Here is a 15,353-nt window from a genome sequence, read left to right as displayed (position 1 = left end):
TCCTATAAATAAATGACTGTATCTCTTTACCTTATCTTCCATAGAACACTTATCTGGCATTGTTTATCACTTGTTTTACCCACTAAAATATATCCTCCACAAAGGCAAGTATTTTGTTTTACTAGCTATTGTATCCAGAATACCTATAAAATAAAATCATAGGATTTGCAAATTGGTCTTAAAGGAATGCTAGGTTGTTAAATATTGCTTTAGTAGTTTGAACAATAATTTAAAAATATGTTTCCTTTTTTTTCTGTTTATTATTAGAAGACAGGTACACTCACGAGAGAGTGAGAGAGAGAAAGAATCTCCCAATGGTTCCTGGTCACTCTGTAATCCTTTCTTCCTCCATTTCTCCATCCCATCAGGATTTTGGACATGTGTACACGTATGCACAGTGTGTTTCTCAAGCTGCCAGGGTTGGGATTTGAGCTGCCATTCACTACATGGGATTTGACTTTGGATGCACAGCAACTTGACAACTGCACAATGGAGCCAACTCTTTTAAAAAATACATTTATGACTAGTTCCATGGCCTGGTGGTTAAGGAGCTGGGTTCTACATGGCCAATCAATGATTTGAGTCTCAGACCTGGAGACTTGAGAAATGTTGAGCACATATGTGTGTGTGTGTTTGTCTCTCTGTGTGTGTATGTGTGTGCCCAAAGTTCTGAAAGGAGGAAGAGATGGAGGAGGACTTGTGACATGACCACGCCCCATAGGGGTGCTTTCTTTTTCTCCCTTTCTTTTTCTGTCCCTGTCTCTCTCTTGTGAGTGCACACACTCTGTAGCAAAAATGAAATAAATAAAAATAAAAACTTAAAACATTACTGTAACATTTCTGGTCTTTTCTGAATACAAAAGCTGCTTGGGAGCTTAAATATCCTCATATTGTCTCCATAAATTCTTTATAATGCACATGTGGGGAGACATTAAGCAGTAAATAGCTGAGTCCTAGTAAAGGAGTGAGGAGATAATTATTTACTGATATTGCTGTTGCTGGGGGAAATTATTATAGCATAACACAAGAAATGTGGGGACTGGGGAAAAATGGAGTAAAGAGGAGTTGTCTCTGTTTTAAAGAGATGGGCAAACCTTTTCATATCTCCAAAACTGAAATTGACTTCTCTCTTCCAAAACCCAGCAATAGGTCATGACATTAGAGTTGTGGAGAAAGAAGAAAGAAATATCTCAAAAGAATTATGGTGGCATACTTGCTATAAAATGATTGAAAGGAGGACCAAATAAACAATTTGCAATGGTTTAATTATGAAAGCAAGCCCTGAGAATGTTGGCATGGAAGCAAAAGCAGTCAGAGACTCTGGTTTCCATCATGAGAGAATTTCCTGTCTCTAGTTTTAGTTATCTATCATTTTGGTTATATTGCCACATAATCAACTACCTTAAAAACCAGTGTCTTAAAATAATCATTTTGTTTCGCCCATAGCTTTCTGGAACAAGAATTTAGGAAGGACTCAGCAGGACAATTTGTCACTGGTTCAGGTGACATGAGCTGGAATAGATGGGAGTGAAAAATCAACTTCTAAAGTTTTGTTTTGTTTGTTTGTTTGTTTACTTACATGTCTAGTATGGAGTGCTCTTTGGCCTCTCACTCTTCACATATTGTATCATCCTTGAAGGCCTCTGCATATAACTTGATATTCTCACAAACATGGCTGCTGCACAGCAGTTGGACCTTGAGATGGTTAGTTAATATCAGAGTGAGAAAACACAACACTGTGCTCACTCTGTTCTGAAAACAGGAACACTTGATCACATCAGCCACATCAAGTGTACCACCTGTTGCCTAAAGGTGTGTCACAGTCCTACTGCTATCTCAACAGCTGCAAGGACTTTAGCTAATGCTTGTTTCCTTTCTGGCGCCATCTTCCTCAATAAATAAATGGAGAATCAGCCGCACTCCTCTGAGTCTGAGAGCCCCCTAGCTTCCATGTTAAAGATCATTCTCAGGGTTGTGACCCTACTTACTTGGTAAGCAGCTTCCAAAAGTCAGGAAGTAGGAACTGCCAGGTCAGTCAAGGCCTATCAAGTAGAACTGGAATCTTACTACTTCCACTTAATATATTGGTCAGATCAGTCAGAGTGCCAGCTTTGATTCAAAGAAGGTGAAAATATAGACTCCACTTTTTTTTTTAAAGAGATTTTTGCTATAGGGCACGTGCATTTGCTGGAGAGACAGAGAGAGACACAGAGACAGAAAGCGAGAAATCATCCCCCAGGGGGATGACCATACTAAAATCCCTTCTCCTCCATTTCTCCTCCTGGGATCTTATGTGCCCAGCGTGAGTTTTAAGCTGGTAGATCCAGAACTTGAGTCACAGTCTCCAGCGAAATAACCATTACACCATCTGCTAGTTTTTTTTTTTGGAGAGGTTTTCTTTCTTTCTTTCTTTCTTTCTTTCTTTCTTTCTTTCTTTCTTTCTTTCTTTCTTTCTTTCTTTCTTTCTTTCTTTCTTTCCCTTTTTTTTTTTTTTTTTTTTTGCTATAGGGCACGTGTGCTCTCCAGAAAAACAGAGAGAGCTAGAGAGCGAGAAATCACCCCCCAACCCCAAGGGAGGATGGCCACGCCACAATTCCTTCTGCTCTATTCTCCTTTCCAGATCTTGGACACGCACACACACATGCCCGGCATGAGTTTAAGCCACAAGGTCTGGGACTTGAACTGCAGTTGGCTACATGGGAGTCCAGCTACATAGCCATTACACCAACTGCTGGTCCCTAGACTGTGCTTTTTAATAGGGCAGTGTCAATGTTATACTGCAGAAAAGCAGTGAGAATTGCAGAGTAAGGACCTCATTGGTTCATAAAAGTAATAAGAATAATGCCAAGAAATGTCAGAATTCCCTTTTTCAGAACTCTGTACATTAAGCAAAGACTTTCAGCAATTTGGAACACATTCATTCAAGAGTAGTGGCTAAAACTAAATACAAACGGCAAGCTTTGAGGCATTTTAATCTTTTATATTCTCATCCTCCTCTCTTTAACTCTTTGATAACCTTGAAAACCATTAGCCCACAGAATGAAAACCAGCATCCTGGCAGCCACTAGAAGAGTAGAACAGACTTGGAGCACTTTCAAAGCCACATTTGGTGGTTCCCTGGAAGACCCCACTTCCAAGACTCTCTTCATTTGACCTGATTTGGAACTTGCTTAGTATGCAAAACTTTGTCTTCAGAGTGTTTGTCAAAAACAATTAGAGGCAGTTATTCAATCTTGAAGCTGCCTGAGGTGGTAGATAGCAGCTGAGTAAACTCTAAGCTAATCAAAATCCTTTTTTTAAAAAAATAAAGTTTTATAAAGTTTATTTCTTCCATAAGCAAGAGAGACAGAGAGACAGAGATGAAGACACAGCAGCCTCTATATCACAGTCCATCTCCAGGCAACACTGGATCATGGACACACACATGTGTAGCATACTCAAGGAGGTCTTAAGGAAGATGCAAACTAGGAACCTTCTCAAGTGGGTCAGCCCCACTAAATGTCATGCTCTGTTACTGTGCCATTGTCCAGTCCCCTGATCAAGAAATTTAAATGGAAAATAACTGGGGAATGAGATGTCTATGGAGACTTTGAAATTCCTAAAAATCTAGAAGGCCATGTGGAAGGAAAGGCTGTATGCATGCTCAGGAAAACCTGAGAAGGATCTAACATCTTATGCCTGACTAATACATGCAAGAAATGGTCAATAAGATTAGGAGCTGATTTTTCATGAGAAACTATGTGCAAGTAGGAAGTAAATGCTAAGGTGGACTTGTAAGCAGACTGAGTGTTAAAGGTGTTAAAAAGAAAAACACTTTAAATAATTTAATTTAGTGGCATTAAAGCAAAAATAAACATGATTTGAATGGGGCCATTTCCCAGTGGGTAACCTCGTGGTCATGTGGTATTTAAATTCTAGAAAGGGAAAGTGATGCATGTAGGAAAGGAAAACTGATGTACAAAAACAAAAGTGAAGGAATGAGGTTGAGAAACAATTGGATAGGTTACATTTTGAAGTTTGTCTGCGTTATTACAGCTTAAAAAGCGGTATGCCTGTGATTGAAGACTAGTTGCTGTGATTGGCTGTAACCTGGCAACCAACCAAAGAAGCAGCCTTCTAGGTGAGGTCACAGTTTGCTTATGAAAACCAAAGCAGCCTTCCAAGTGAGGTCACAGTTTGCATGGAAGCCAAAGTAGAGGTGTGGAGGCTTTCTCAAGCCCATATACTTTAACAAAGGTATGCCTCAGCATGCACAGAGAGTGCTTCAACAAAGACTAGGTGACATTAGTTTCAGGACTCTAGGAAAATCTCTAGCCAGTCATCTCTTAAACATGAAGCTAACAGATCAGAGACTTCCTTGGCCACAAATGACAAAGAATATAGACTTTATAGAAGTAGATTAGAAAAGTCACTAAGCGGGGCCAGCAGGTGGCATGGTAGTTAAGACACTGTTCTCCCACATGGATATGACTGCAGTTTGAGTCCTGGACCTGGCAGCTTGCTTTCTCACTTTTTCACTTTCTCTCTCTCTCTCTCGTGTGTGTGTGTGTGTGTGTGTGTGTGTGTGTCTGTGTGCCCTATAGGAAATTAAAAATAATGATAATAATAAATGAAATTAAAATTTAAAGAAAGAATAGACACTAAGCAAAAAACAACAACAAACCCTGGGGAAGGGGGAGAAGTTGATTTTTTTTTTTGATTTCCAGAGCTGTCACATTATATTATTTAAAATGTCCAGTTTTCAACAAAAATGAGACATTCGAAGTAACAAGTATGGACCAGTCACAGGAAAGAAGTACTTACTAGAAAGTATATTCAAAGAAACCCAGCTATTGGATTTATTACAAAGAATTGAAATCAATTATTTTAAATATATTTAAAGAATGAAAGGAAACCATATCTAAAGAATTAAAAGACAGTGTAGAACAATGTCTCACCAATTAGAGACTAGCACATCAATAAAAAGTTATAAAAGAGAAAAAAGTAGAAACTTTTAAGTTGAAAAATCCAATAAAAAATTAAAAATTACTCAAGGTGCTCAACAGTAGATTTTAGTAGACAGAAGAAAAATCAATGGACTTAATGATAGGCCAATTGAGATTATCCAATCTGAGAAACAGAAAGAAAAATATAATAAAGAAAAATGAGTGTAGGCTAAGACTGGTCAGTCACCACCAAGAATACCAGCCAGTGGTTTCATAATGTGTATCATGATAGAGAAGGGGATATAAACAGGCAAAAAGAATATTTGAATATATAATAACATAAAACTTAACAAATGTAATGAAAGATGTGAATATATACACATTATGAAGCCCAATTATTCCAAATAGGATATACTCAAAGAGGTCCATCTAGACACATCATAATCAAATAATTGAAAGCCAAAAGCAAAGAGATTCTTGAAAGAAGCAAGAGTATTATATATGAGGGATCTTGAATAAAATTAGTAGTTGATTCCTCATCAGAAACAACAGAGGCAAGAAGGCAAGTTGTTGATACACCAGAAGTGCTGAAAGAAAAAGATGGTCAACCACTAATTCTATTAAAACTATTTTTCAAAAAGGAGAATTCAAGACCTTCTTAGATACCAGAAACTAAGAGAATTTATCACTAGAAGACCTGACCACTAAGAAATGTTAAAATGTTAAAGGGAGTCCCTTGGACTGAAATGAGAGGACACCAGATTGTTATTCAAATTCACATGAAGAAATAAAGAGCATTTTTAAAGGTAATTGCATGGGTATATTTTTAAAAGACAGTATAAGTTTATTTTTTGTTTGTAACTTTTTGTCCAATGTGATTTAAAAGGCAATTGCAAAAGTTATAATTATAAATCTGTGTTGAGGGACCAGCAGTTGGCATAATGGACTATGTCACTGGACTCCCATGTAGTTGACCGTGGTTCGAGTCCCAGACCCAGTGGCTTAAACACATGTTGGGTGTGTGTGTGTGCATGCCCAAGATCCCGAGAGGAAAATGAAGGCGTGGCCATCCCCCCTTGGGGGTGATTTCTTGCTTTCTGTCTCTCTGTCTCTGTCTTTCTGGCAAGCGCCTGCACCCTATAGCAACCCCCCCCAAAAAATCTGAGTTGATAGGCACACAATGTATAAAGCTATAATTTGTATAACCAGAACAACACAAAGAAAGGGGCATGTAATGGAGTTAAATTAGAGCTAAGTTTTTGTATTTCATTATAAAATTGGTATTAATCTAACGTAAATTGTTTTAAGATGTTCATTGACATTGTTGCAATAACCACTAATGAAATAACTAAAAAAAAATTGGGTCATTGGGAAAGTTATAACACATTTTTGCATAGAAAAACATAGAAAAATACATCATGACTTTCCTGAAAACCTAATAGTAAAACAAATAACAAAGGAATTAACTGGTTCATTAGAGAGTAGCTTTTTAACACTAAAGAAGTCAGTAGTGGAGGAAAAGAATAACAAAAAGAGGCATAAGGCAAATTAAAAAAATGTCAAAATTGCAAACATAAATACTACCTTGTTAGTAATACCATTAAATGCAATGGATTAGTCACTCCAATCAAAAGGCAACAGTTGGATTGGCATAATGGATTAAAAAACACGATCCAACCATATACTGGCTACAAGAGACTTATTTTAGATTAAAAGTCACAAGTAGTTTTAAAGTTAAAGGATGAAAACAGCTCTAGTATACAAACAGTAATCCAAAGAACACTAGAGAGGGTATTCTGATAATATACAAATATACTTAAGACAGATTTGTTGTAAGAGATAAAGAAGCACATTTTATAATGTCAATCTACCAAGAAGATATACCAGTTATAAACATATGCACTTGACCTATTGTCAAGTATTGCCTCAATACACACAAAGCAAAAGCTGTTAGTGAAGTATATGATGAAGGTATTGTGCTATTGTTAGAAAAATATAATCTGCTATACCCACATATATTCAAATCTAGAAAAATTGCACTACTTTTAGTAGTCACATTGTCATTTCTCCAGTGACTCTCATTTAGATATCTGTTGTAGTAATTAATGGATGATTATGCTCCAAATTTCAAGATAATTTATTAAGACCTCAAATGCCCAAAGGCTGAGGCAATGCAGAGTTCATATGACATGGTTCATATGATATTAAAAAGAAAGTGCCCTTGTGTCAGGGTTAATCATCTCCTATATCAGTGTGCTTTCTTTTAGACATGTACATCATGTGATGTATTGCTAGCCAGGTATTAAGGGCTATGGGTGGGCCAGCCCTTGCCCTTTTGGTTAAGGTGGCTGGGTCCCTGCATGGTGACTACATATTTTGAGTCCCAGACTCAGTGACTTGAAAAACATGCTGAGTACATATGTGTGCCCAAAATCCTGAAAGAGGAGAGAAATGAAAGAAAAGGGATTTTGGTGTGACCATTCCCCATGGGACATGGTCTCTTTTTTCTTTCTCTTTCTCTGTCCTCCTCCTCCCACTGCCTGTGAGTGCATGTGCCTTCTGGTAAATTTAAAGAAAATGGGTTGGTGGACTATGGGTGATTGATTAACCACCAAGTTCTGGAGTGCAAATTCTTTTTTTTTTTTTTGGAGAGGTTTTTGCTATAAGGGCATGTGCGCTCACCAGAAAGACAGAGAGAGACAGAGAGACAGAAAGTCAGAAATCACCCCCCAGGTGGGATGGCCATGCCACAATCCCTTCTCCTCCATTCTCCTCTTAGGATCTTGGGCACACACACACACACACGCACACACGCCTGGCATGTGTTTAAGCCACGGGCCCAGGACTTGAACCATGGTCAACTACATGGGAGTTCAGTGACATAGCTATTAGGCCGACTGCTGGTGCCTGGAGGGCAAATTCTTAATGTCTACTAGGAAGCTAAGGCTTCCTTCACTGGAAATTTAGAAGGCTGTTCTTCACCCTACATTTGATACAGTCCGTGCAGTACTTATAAACTATTCCCACAAGGGGAACAGTATATGTCAAAATGTACACTGATAGATGCACACTTTCAAGAAATGGCTGGCAAGTTTCCAGGTCTCAATGCTCAGGACCTGTAAATGTAATAAATTATTGCTTCTGGGATTATGCCTTGTTATATGGCACTGTTGATCTTTAAAAAAATAGGCTTGTTAGGGTGGACCTGATCAAACATCTGGCATCATAAAGAAGAGAATTTTCTTCAACTGGTGGTAGAATAGGAAGGTAGAGGGAATGTCAGAGATTCAAAATATGAGGCTATAATGCATCATTTCTAGCTCTGACGGTGGAGGGAATCAGTAGGAAACAATGTGGATGACCTCTGCAACTGAGGAGGCTGCCAGTTGCCAGCCAGAAAGGGAATGGGGGCTTTAGTCCTACAACTACAAGGAAATGAGTTCTACCAACAACCTAAATAAACTTTAGGTTGAAGCCAATTCTCCCTATAAATAAGAGCCAAGCCCAGCCTGGCCCAGCCCAGCCCACGCTCACACTTTGATTTCAGTCTTGAGAGACTCAAAACAGAAAACCTAATCAATATTTGAGCTGTCGATAGGTTCACACACCACTAATTGAACAGAATCTTAACCTCTTTCCTGGTTTTAAATCTTAAGCAAAGTTCTCTTATCATATATTCTATTTTTATTTATTAAAGGTAAAACCTCTTTTTTTGAAATAAAAAAAAAAAACTAATGAAGTCCACCTATAGAACTGTGATGTAATAAATGGGTATCGTTATGAACTGCTTAGTTTATGGTAACCTATTACACAGCCATTGAAAACTAACTAGTACAGTGAATCAATAGAGTACCAATGTGGAATCCATGGTTAGTTGCTATCTTTAGTCTCATGATCATACAAATAGGCTACACACTAGATGCTATATAAAAAGCAGTGTGAAGGTGTCTGTAGCAAGTGATGGACATTGAAAACTTAAGGATCTCCCCAACCAGACAGAAAGTCTATGGATTTAATGATTATTACATAGGCAATAATGGGTTTTCTCTATTACTGCTTCAAAATGTTATGTTCCATTAGAAAAGAGGGTTGGTCTATAATTTTGTCTGGGAAATATATGGGCTAAGACAATATTCCCACCAAAGATTGGGGGAAGATGTGAGAAGGGCATACCCACATATATCCATATGCACAATTTCAACTTTATTTTTACAGCAGCGAATAATGATAAGATGTATTTTCACTGAAGTATAGAATTTAAAGGACTTATTTAGGGAGATTTGTGAATATACAGTTTGGAGAATTCTTCAGACAATGAGTAGAGAAATTTGTCTAAGAAAGTCTATTGTCCAATTTTCCCTCACTGAAAATGGTCCTGTACCAAGAACAGGTGGTAAAGATCAAATTGTTAGTCATTCTGAGCGCTACTGAAATGGAAAATCTTTCTGCTCTCAGGTGCTGAATTTCTCCAATTGTTGCAGCCTAATCACACACCATGGCATAAGTCAACCCATGGCTGGCTTTAAAATGCTTAAGCAAACACTTGCTTGCATTAATTTTTTTCATTCCTTTATGTTATCTCATTCTGTTATTCATAAGGTCACATGCTTCAAAGCTTTGGTTTGAGTGGGAAAAAAAGATACAAAGAACTGAGTTTGATCCTTACTCCACAAGTTACTGGGTCATTGAAAAAGGCATGACATGCTTTTCTATGCAAAGACACATCATGACTTCTCCAACGACCCAATAATTTTCCATCTCTGCCATTTATTTTATCATTTTAGTCAATCTCTCTCTTCGTCTCCAGTCTCTTCCCTTTACCCCTATTTTTAATATATATCCCTCCCCCAAATTCATGCTGAAAGGGTTTAGGCTGATCATAGTCATAGTAATTGGGCTTTCACCCTTTTATCAGCTAAGCTCATAAATTTCCAAAGATTAAATAAGATACTGTGAAGTAGTGAGACATACCTTTTGGTGGTTATCCTTTCATGCACATGAAGGTTGAACAGTTCATTTACTGATAATGCAACTATTCAAGTGAGCTTGCATTTACACAAACATTTTTTGGCACAAAGTTTTTGAGGTTACATTGAGAAATAACACATTCCATAAGATCAGTGCTCTTACTAACAGATCATTCTCTTAGGCACAAGTTTATTCCTCAGGTTCAACCTCTTTTCATATTATTTTTAGTCCTCCAGCCTTCCTCTGTGCTGGTGCTGGTATGGAAATAGTCTGGGGAAGAGCTTTGTAGGGTAGGGACAGGACCTGGCTCAAAATGGGAGCAGGAGAGTATTTCTAAGAGTACAATAAAACAGGATGTGAGTAAGCTATCTAAGATTATTTTATATGCTGTACATTGTCATCCTAGGTGTACTGGCTGAGCACCATTAACCACACATATTAATGTGGTCAATCAAGTTAGAGAAGCCTGTATTCCAAATGAAAATCCACTTGGTCTGAGGCATCTGTGTAAAGGTAAGATGAGCTACATTTCCAAAGATTAGTGTCCAAGATTTTGTTTATGGTGGGCCACAAATTCAATACCTTTAGAGGCAAGGCAGGTGGACCATGAGATACAATGGTGACTTTGATAAATTGTGTGTGTGTTCCCTATCTTAAGAGGGCAGTGATTCCCTAACCCTCACTTAATGCTGCCACACAGATTTTGATACCAGCATTGCCTGCTCCTCTGACATTTTGCAAGAAAAAGCAGAAATATGTGAAAAATTCCCATTTATAAGTGTTACTATTTCATACAAAAGAAACACAGCAATGGGCAGTCCTGTAGGCTGGATTTAGCCACTTTATCAATTGGTGCCCTTTGAAACCAATAGTTCCCTTGATTTCGTTTTCCTCGTTAATCCTCTCTTCCTAAAAGGTGTACATGTTGAGTATTTGAGCAAGTATTTTGAATGAGGAATAGCTATATTATAGAGGAGATGATTTATGGAAGTATGTCATCTTTCCCATAAAAATTAAGCTAGGAAGACCAGAGCACGGAGTAATGGTTACATTGCTGGACTCCCACTTGGTTGACTGCAATTTGAGTCCTGGATCCACCGGTTTAAAACTCATGCTGGGTGCATGTGTTTGTGCTCCACATCCCAAGAGAAGAATGTAGGAGAAGGGATTGTGGTATGGCCATCTCCTGACGGTTGACTTCTCACTTTCTTCTCTCTCTCTCTCTCTCTCTCTCTGATGATCGCACACACCCTATAGCAGAAATCTAAAAAAAAAAATGGATAAAAAAATCAATCTAGGTACATGAACTCATCTTGTAAAACTTGTGGGAAGTCAGTAATACATACATATGGCCACTGTGTTTGTTTTGCTCCTTTTGATTAAATCGTGTGCTGATGCTGGGAAAAGTGGTCTGATAAGCTCTAATGGGACACTAATAGGAAGCTTACTTGGAAAACTGATTAAACCCCAATGAAGGATAAATGACAGAGTCTGGGTAAAGAAGTCATTCCGAGATAGAATTCTGTCATTTTTCAAGGCCGTCTCTGGAAATAATGCTTTCAGGAAGGATGTTGCCTAGCCAGGACTTACTGTAGAGTGATTTTCCTGTTTCAATTGCCAGTTTATGTGGTTGCTATGAATCAGTGGTAGAATTAGATGAATTTGTTGACTGAATCAGTTGGAGTTTCTGTTTGGATTAAATCAGGTATAAAATATATCATGCTCTGCAATGACAGTTTAATAAAGTTCTGGAATTGTTTGGTTATTAAATATTAGTGTCAGAGTGAGCAGTAAAGCTCATCAGCCTCAAGGATTCCCTGCTAGAAAGTCATGATTATTGAATTCATTGTACAGCAGTAACTGGGACTAACTTCCCACCATATTCATCTTGTGCTTGAACTGACCCAGGGAGAAATGGAGAATGGCTGATGACCATGGACTTCATCATTGACATTAACATAATAATGACAATTGAGGTAACAAAACCTATGTCTTTTTCATAAAAGGTTAGGGGACCTTAGTAGAGGATGCTGATACCTTGCCATAACCCTTCAATGCTCATGTGGGCATGCAAAAGACTTCTTACTGCAAATACCTGCTACTGTTACTCTCTGCCTGAGGGACTTGTTTGTATTGCCAGGGAGGCGATGCCAGAGGAAGCCTTTAACCTATAACTGGTCAGAAGTTGGTGGCTAAAAAACACCTTTACTTCTTTTGCAAATTCATTTCTACAATATGAATTTGCATTTCCAGCCAGTTCTTGGTGATGCTCATTCTGCTGGTTCAGGCACCACACTGTGAAAACCACCTTACTAAAGACATCAAGCCTCATAAAAGACTAGGCCATTTTAGAATTTGTTCATGTGTTCTTTTGGTACAATAGTCTAAAATCTATTTTCAGTTCTGCCTCCTACCCAAAGAAGTCAATTACTTGAAATAACTCATAAAAAAATTTATGTTTTATTTTAGCCACTCTCTTACTGTAATTTTGATTAATTTTGAAACTCTATGGTATTATTAATAAATGTAGGTTATTTAATGGGACTTCTTATACAAAATATTTATGATAATAGGCCTTTCATAAATGTAAGTATGAATTCTTCATCAGTATGTTCTTCCTGTACATCATATGTCAACATTTTCAACAAAATATATATGCAAGTTTTATGGCATTTTTTTCCCTTTTGTGATCATACATCTTTTTAAAAGAAATAACACATTTCTTTGGAATCCTATTAATTTTACCTGCTGTCACCTCCTACCTAAATGAGTCATGTCAAATAGTACATGCTGCTTCCCCTGACAAGTACCTGAAAGTCGAAGCAATTTTTATACATCCTGTCTTACTCTTCCCTTATAGTTCTTCAATGCATTATGGACAGGAAAGTACTTTGACTGATGAGGAGGTTAGTGGGAGGATGTTCAAACCAAATGGTACATACTCCTTGCCCTCTAACCCCTTATTTCTTAGAACTTACCTCAGATGTCATACTGGACCATTTGTGGTGTAGCCACATGCTCCGCTAAATTCCCAAACACGAGCTCATCCACTTACCCCCAGTCTTCTCTGTCAGTTCTGGGCTCTTTTCCTTTTTCTCATTGCTATGCTTTACTTTATCCCTTTCTTCAACAAACAAACAAACAAACAAACAAACAAAATCAACATAAAGCTTTTGTGTGCAGAAGACTTTGAAATCTTGGAAATAGCAGGGAAGGGAAAAGATGATGACAACTCATCCCAGTACCACAAACTGACAAGTGAATCCCACACCACTGTGCTCTCCATTCCTTAGCTATGCTCTGTCACAGAGAATTTCCCCTCAGGCCTCCATACTAACATCCTTGCCCCTTCCTTTTTCTCTCTCTGCTCTTGTCTCAACTTCTCTTCTTGCCGACCTCCTTCTCGGCCACCTTAATCTCGCTTACTCTTTCACAGAGTAAATCAGCTGTCATCCATTTAAACTTTTAGTAAAGGTCCTCACATTTCTCCATTAAAAAGCTAATCAAGGGACCAGCAGAGAGTATAATAGTTACATCACTGGACTCACGTGTAGTTGACCGCTGTTCAAGTCCCGCATCTGGGGGCTTAAAACTCAGGCCAGGCACATGTGCATGCGTGCCCAAAGTCCCAAGAGGAGAATGGAGGAGAAGGAATTGCAGAGTAGCCATCCCCTCTGCAGGGGTGAATTCTCGCTTTCTGTCTCTCTGTCTCTCAAGGAAGCACATGTGCCCTATAACAATAATATCTTTTAAAAAAGCTAATCAAAGCCAATCATCAGAGTAGTTTTCTAAACCTAAGAACTAGCTTCCACTGAGATTTTGGATCAGTATCCTAGAGAGGAAGAAGTGGGTGCAGTCTTTATTTGTTTAAGTACCATTTTTTCCTTTCTGCTGTATTTGCTGAAGGAATTAACTATAGGGCTATTGATGCTTAGGTTTTTTTGTTTTGTTTTGTTTTTTTTTTTTGAGAGAGCTTTTTGCTATAGGGTATGTGCACTCACCAGAGTGACAGAGAGATACAAAATAAGAAATCACCATCCAGAAGGGGATGGCCACACTGCAATCCCTTCTCCATTCTCCTCTTGGGATTTTGGGCATGCACACACATACGCCCGATGTGAGTTTTAAGTCATCAGCCTTCCGGTCCAGGACTCGAACTGCTGTCAACTACATGGGAATCCAGCTACGTAACCATTATGCCATTTGCTGAGAGTATTTTTAAAGTAATTTTTAATCAACATGTAATACTTGTGCATATTTGTGGAGTACAGTGTAATGTTTCAATATGTTCATGAAATGCATAATGATAAAATCAGGGCAATAAACGTCCATGATCTCAACATTTATCATTACTGTGTTATGAACATTTCTTCTAGCTAGTTTGAAACATACATTAAATTTTTAACTATAGTTACTCTATTTTGATTTGGTACCCTAGAACTCATTCTTCTCATCTAACTGCAATTTTGTATCTATTTACCAAGTTCTCCCTATCCATCCCTCCCCACTCTCCTTTCTAGTTTTTAATATCTACTATTCTACTTTCTACCTCTATAGGATCAAATCTTTTGTTTCCACAAATGAGTGAAAATTTAGGGTATTTGTCTTTCTGTGCCTGGCTTCTTTCTTTTTCTTTTTCTTTCTCCCTTTCTTTAAGGTTTTTACTATAGGACATATGTGCTTATAGGAGAGACAGTGAGAGGGAAAGTGAGAAATTGCCCCCCTCCTCAGGGGGAATGGCCACACTGCAGTCCCTTCTCCATTCTCCTCCTGCATTTGGGGCACACACATTCACATGCCTGGTGCAAGTTTTAAGCTGCTGGATTTGGAATTCAAGTTCATGGTCAACCATGTAGGTGTCCAGATTATATACCAAAGTGGTCAGATACCTAGAGTAGGGAATTTTCAGTATGCCGACATAGCAGGATTCTTGTTCAAGCTGTATTCTGCAAGGACAGAAAGGACAAGGAAGAAATCCTAAGGTCAGTTTTAGCTGAGCAGAGGGCTCAGAGTAGCCTGATTAAAGACAGACTCTTTAGCAGCTCTCTCTTGTTCAAGGAAAGGAGACTTTCTTATTACTTTTTAACACTATGAGTGTATTTCTCATTTAGTTACCATGTTTTCATTAAGGACTAGACAGAGAATCAGTTGAGGTTTTTTGTTTTGTTTTGTTTTTGGAGAGTTTTTTGCTATACGGCGTGTGTGCTCACCAGAAAGACAAAGAGAGACAGAAAGGGAGAAATCACCCCCCAGGGGGATGGCCATGCCGCCATCCCTTCTCCATTCTCCTCTCGGGATCTTGGGCACGCATGCACACAAGCAAGTGCCCAGTGTGAGTTTTAAGCTACCGGGTCTGGGACATGAACCGTGGCTGACTACATGAGAGTCCAGTGATGTAGCCATTTCACCATCTGCTGGCCCTTTTTTTTTTTTTACGAATTTTTTTATTTAATTTTTTTA

At 38.3% G+C, this 15,353-nt stretch overlaps 1 protein-coding gene across 1 annotated transcript in view; it reads left to right on the top strand.

Annotated features, from left to right (window-relative positions):
- Window positions 1–15,353, top strand: part of SYTL5 (synaptotagmin like 5) — a 249,156-nt gene that overhangs the window by 28,912 nt on the left and 204,891 nt on the right. Inside the window, exon 2 of the mRNA XM_006148891.3 lies at window positions 10,300–10,406. The gene's annotated coding sequence lies outside the window, so the exon portion shown is untranslated. The remainder of the gene's footprint in view (window positions 1–10,299; window positions 10,407–15,353) is intronic.

The sequence above is a fragment of the Tupaia chinensis genome, unplaced genomic scaffold (assembly GCF_000334495.1).
Source record: "Tupaia chinensis unplaced genomic scaffold, TupChi_1.0 Scaffold000248_2, whole genome shotgun sequence".
NCBI classification, from domain to species: domain Eukaryota; kingdom Metazoa; phylum Chordata; class Mammalia; order Scandentia; family Tupaiidae; genus Tupaia; species Tupaia belangeri.
This window is presented reverse-complemented; position numbering and strand designations above follow the sequence as displayed.